At 38.6% G+C, this 5,685-nt stretch overlaps 1 non-coding gene across 1 annotated transcript; it reads right to left on the bottom strand.

Moving 5' to 3' along the window:
• Positions 1 to 4,653: 4,653 nt before the first annotated feature.
• LOC115696030 (small nucleolar RNA R71) lies at positions 4,654 to 4,760 on the bottom strand. Its single transcript, XR_004007631.2, has one exon. It is a non-coding gene; the product is annotated as a small nucleolar RNA R71 (small nucleolar RNA).
• Positions 4,761 to 5,685: the final 925 nt, after the last annotated feature.

Genomic DNA, 5,685 nt, shown 5'->3' with positions numbered 1-5,685 from the left:
ACACATATTTACAAGGCTTAACATATGAGTAATAACGTTCCATACTAGGGTACAACCACCATACCACATACACTACGTACCTCACTGTACGAGTGTTGGTAGGGTTTGTTTCGTACCTAGAATACCACTGAGTGATATACCACAAACACCCTGTACTTTCCTGTACTTGTGCTGGTATCACTGTACAGTACTCTTAAACAATATTCACTATACCAATGTACTTTGTACCATAACCGTACAAGTGTTTATAATGCAATTAACATATAAGCATGCATATATACTTAACATATATATACACTCAGATATTCATATTACATATTATACACAGTTCTTACCAATGGATCCCCTAATCACATAATGAAACTGGGTAAATCACATGATCAAAACCCTAATCCGAGAAACTCGAACCCACAACTATAGGTTCTGTTATACTCTCTAGGGATTACACTAAATCAGGAAATAAGGAAACACCCAACTAAGGCACTGAAATGGACGAGAATTGAGAAAATGGAACATTCGGGGAACCCTGTAAAAATTGGCTAATCGGTTTTACAGGTACCGGTAAAACCGGCTAGCCGATTTATACCAGTTCACCCAAAAATCCCACATTTTGCTTGAAACTCCACCAAATGCAACCAAACCTTCCAAGTACCTAATTAGGGTATACACAATATATTCCAACCAATAATTCCAAGAAAACACACTAAATTAAAAAATGCTATTAAAGACCTAAACTTGAGTTCCAAGGTTCAAACTTGCATAATTTCATCACAATAAAACCAAACCAGCTGCTAGAAGCTATAATCAACTCAAATCAAACTTAGAATTCAAATTATACAACAATCAAACCCTAACAGCTCATACTTTTCAAAACCATAAACGCAAACCAAGTAAAAGCTTCAAAATACAACAACCGTAGGTTCTAGGGTTACCTTAACTTGAGTTCCCCTTGAAGTCCTTGCTGAAAACACCAAAAATCAGCCACCAATTCCCTAGTTTATGGCTAGTTCGAAGAGAGAGAGAAGGGAAAGAGAGGTTCTTTGATTTTTGGTCTTTTTTCCTTATTTACCTTTAATTTTCTCTAAATGAAAAATGGATTTCTACATTAATCCTTGGCTAAAATTAAATGGCCATGTGTCACTCACCTAGGCAGCCACCAAACCACCATTTAAAATTACTAAAATGCCCTTTAGGTTATAACCTAGGCATTTCTCAAAACTAGGGGTAAAATGGTCAAATTCCATAACCCTGCTTAACCTAGTATTTTATTTTCTCCAATATATATCCCACTAACAAATAAGGTTCTAAACTTACCCATGTGATCAAACTAGCCATCTATCACATTTTCCGTTGTTGCCGAGCAAAAATTACAAAAATACATAATTCACATATAAGTCAAATAATACCACCAGAGTTTAATAAAATCTCCGGAATTAAGAAATTATAATTCTAATGCACATTTCTAATAATGGGGCCCACAAATAATTAAATTCATAAATAATTATAAAAATATCAGATTTTAGTGCTAATTGCCTTTACTAATCTAAATTACTAAAGCGGTCATTACAGAGTACTCCCCTTTTGGTTGTATTGATACCTAGAGATAATACTATTCATGATCACTATAGGTGGGATCTAATATAGCTCTCTATCAGGATACAAAACATGGATCAAGTAGGCAGATCTCTAATGTGAGAGATGAATAGCCTTAGAGGCTTGTGTTAGAGGAAGAGAGAAAGAACCCTTGGGGTGTGTCGTAGAGAGAGAGAATGAGAGACTAGGTTTCTGCTTAGAGTAATTTGGAGGCTAAGGGTTAGGCTAAGTGAGTTAAGTTTTCTAGCTTATAGTTAAGACCTTTATATAGGAAGCCTAAAACCCTAATTTACAACAAAACCCTTAGATATATACATATTAAATTGATTAAATACAAAAGACTAAACTACCCCCTGAAAGTAAATATTTTCCATCAATTTGTTGGGCTATTAAGGGCCCAATTTGTAGGTAGCTTGCTATCCATGTTTTGGGTTGTACATAGAGTCCTATCAGGTTAATCCTAGCTGCCCAAAGACCTACAAGAGAGGTCTAGCTGGCCATGGTGGCAATCCTGGACAGCCATGGTCCTACTAGGTCGATCTTGGTCGACCATGATCCTGCTAGGACCTGGCAGGTCATGTACCTACCAGGATCATATAGGTACTATGGCTTTACCAAGAGGAGGCCAGCCTTTTGATCTGGAGGCCAACCTTTTGCAAGTTGAGGACAGCTTTGTACATCGTTTACTTGTAGAGGTCAGATTCGTTTGGTCGAACGGAAGCTCCCTTGGTTCGGAAGTCACTTTTTAGTCGGCTAGCTTATGCACAAATCCTGGCCGGCCTATAGGCTCACCTTGACCGGCCTATAGGCTTCTCTTAGTCGGTTAGGGATGTAGTTACAACCCCCCTTGAGAGCTCGCTTCACTTTTTTTGGTTGCTGCTCGACGGTTTTGCCGTATCTTGTATAGAGACCCTGTCTTGCTACTGGCAAGGCTGTATTCCACTTGTACTCATTCTTTGGCTTACGTGGACATGGCACATCAATTGGACAAAATTTGGGACAATAATACCAAAACAAAATTTCTAGAAATTTCAATTCTAAAGTCAAAAGAAGAAGATTTAAAATTCATGAACTTATTTTTAAAGGGGTTTTTCCAACCTCTCAAGAACCTAGAGTGGGGGTTGTTAGGTTATAATTAGCCTATGTTTCGGGTCTTTAAAGTTAGCATTATCTCGTCTATTGGTGTCTTTTGGAGCAGTTTTACGCTTGATTTTCATTATTTCAGGTTCCCGGGGTGTTAAAGTTTGAATTCAGTCAAATGGCGAAAAACTGGGACAAACTTGGAAAAAATTGGAAAATTCGGCTCCAGACGCATCAGTAGTCGCGACCTCCAGAGAGCCAGGTCGCGACCCTGGTCGCGACTTCGAGAATTGGCAGAAACTCGGTTTTTCGAGTTTTACCTGTAGTCGCGACCAGCTTAAATGCTAGTCGCAACTTGGTACGGAAATCGCAGATTTGACCTAATTTTGATTTTTCTCTCAATTGGAGGCACACTTCTCATCCCTATATAAGGAATACGACACTGAAGGTCAAGGCAAGCAGAAATAGACCTGAATAGTGGATGTAAGTGGAGAGGAAGCTATCTTGAAGACCCGGAGCGATATCACCTTCTAGTTTCTTTCTTTTACCCTTAATTTCTTCTTTATGTTTTTTTTGTTTCTGAATTAATCATGGATGTTTTTAGAGTTATTATGAACTAAATTTCCCAATAAGGGAGGATGATGAATGTTGTTTAAGTTTATGCCTAGTTAATAAATAATTGCCATCCTCCATCTTATGTGTGAATACTATCTATATTTGTGTTTAATTCCATATGAAAGCTTGATCACCTTTTACATGTTTAATGATCTCAATTCGAAATCTGAAAAGTGAGAATTGAGAATGCTAAAATTTGGATAGTCTAGGTTTTGATGTGAAACGAAAGTATTTACATAGCCTTAGTGACGAAGAGATTATTGCTTAATGTTGATTTTGTGTTGATTTAATTAAGAAGTTAATTAGAGAACATATTATTTAGAACCTAAAAGATCTGAAAAGAGTTAGGTTAATTCATAATCTGTCATTCACATAGAGATAAGGATAGCAATTTGGTATTAACATTGGTAGCTTATCAACAGGATTCACCTCCCTAATCTCTCATCTTGATTAATCTTCGTTTATTTTCTCTTTAATTTTCTGAGTTATTTACTTTCAAATTGCAAACTTATTATTTTATCAAATAGAATCATAAGTATAGTTTAGTAGTACTTAATCCAATTCCCTGTGGTTCGACCTCACTTGCGTGAGATACTACTTGATTGCGTACACTTGCGTAATAAACATAAAAATTCGTAACAAGTTTTTGGCGCCGTTGCCGGGGAATTGTTTAAAGATTAATATTACACAAAATTATACTAACTTCTACTTTGGTATATTTTCTCTTGCTGATTTTTCTAACCTTTTTCTTGCAATATTTTCGTGATCCATTTCAGGAATCCTAAGTGTATGCGCCCTCAAGGACAAGCTGTCATATTACTAGTTGATCCTGAAATCGAGAAAACTTGTAGGAGAAACCAAAAGAACAAGAGGCAAGAAGGAGTTTCAGCAACTGTTGAAACTTCAGAAATCATGGCTGCTAATGTGAATGCTAATGCTGAGAACAATGGAGGTAATAACGGTAATAATGGCGGCGCCGTTGAAGATCAAGCTAATGGCCGTAGCTTGAGAGATTACATTTTCCCTACTCTGACGGGAGTGCAGTCATGTATCAGGCCACCGGCAGTGGATGCGAATAACTTTGAGATTAAACCTGCCATACTTCAAATAGTGCAGTCTTCAGTTCAGTTTGGTGGCCTCCCTTCTGAAGATCCTAACCTGCATCTCTCTAACTTCATGGAACTTTGTGAAACTTTTAAAGTCAATGGAGTTAGTGATGATGCCATTCGACTGAGACTGTTCCCATTCTCTCTCAGAGAACGAGCCAAGAGTTGGCTAAACTCCTTGCCACCCAACTCTATTGCCACCTGGAATGATCTGGCAACGAAATTCTTGTCAAAGTTCTTTCCTCCAGCCAAGTCTGCAAAGCTGAGAGGAGAAATCAACAACTTCTGCCAACAAGATAATGAATCTCTCCATGAGGCTTGGGAGAGGTTTAAAGATCTGATCAGAAAGTGCCCTCATCATGGTATAGAGAAGTGGATGCTGGTCCACAACTTCTACAACAGGTTGATTGGTATTACTAGAACTCTAATAGATGCAGCAGCTGGAGGAGCCTTCATGAGAAAGAGTGCTAATGAGGCTTATGATCTATTGGAGGAGATGGCTCTAAACAATCAGCAATGGCAACTGAAAGGAGTCAATCTAAGAAAGTAGCTGGTGTGTTAGAGGTTGATGCCATCACAAAGTTGACAGCTCAGGTTGAGGCATTGACAAAGCTAATTGCAGGGCAAGCTAAACAAGCCCAAGTTGCTTGTGAGTTATGTGGAGGAAGTCATCACTTTTCAGAGTGTCAAGCAGATGTGGATGATTTGCCAATGGATGAAGCTAAAGCCATTGGAAATTTTTCGCAGAATAACAACAACAATTATGGGTTCAACCAGGGTAATAACCGAAGAAACAGTGGGTTCTATCAGCAACGAAATCAGAACCAGAATCAGAACCAACAGTTTAATCAGCAACAAACCTCTGGTGGAAATTCTAGTTTGCAAACAGATTTGCTGCTTCAATTCATGACTGAAACTAGATCTTCAATCAAAGACCTGCAGACACAGATGGGCCAACTAGCAACTCAGGTAGCAACCCGTCCTCAAGGGAATTTGCCTAGCACAACTGAAGTAAACCCCAAAGAAAACTGCAAAGCGATTACCCTGAGAAGCGGTAAAAATTATGATGGTCCTGAACTGCCACAACCAGCGGATGGAGAAAAGGAGAATGAAGCTCAACCAATGCCAACCCCAACACCAACATCAGAGAAGGCTACTGATAGCCCAACACAACCACAACAGTCTCCACCAATTAACATTGATCACCATGTGAAAATACCCTACCCTCAAAGGCTTAGAAAGTCAAGCCTAGACAAGCAGTTCACCAAATTCCTAGAAGTCTTCAAAAGAC

This window comes from Cannabis sativa, chromosome 6 (assembly GCF_029168945.1).
Source record: "Cannabis sativa cultivar Pink pepper isolate KNU-18-1 chromosome 6, ASM2916894v1, whole genome shotgun sequence".
NCBI lineage: Eukaryota > Viridiplantae > Streptophyta > Magnoliopsida > Rosales > Cannabaceae > Cannabis > Cannabis sativa.
This window is presented reverse-complemented; position numbering and strand designations above follow the sequence as displayed.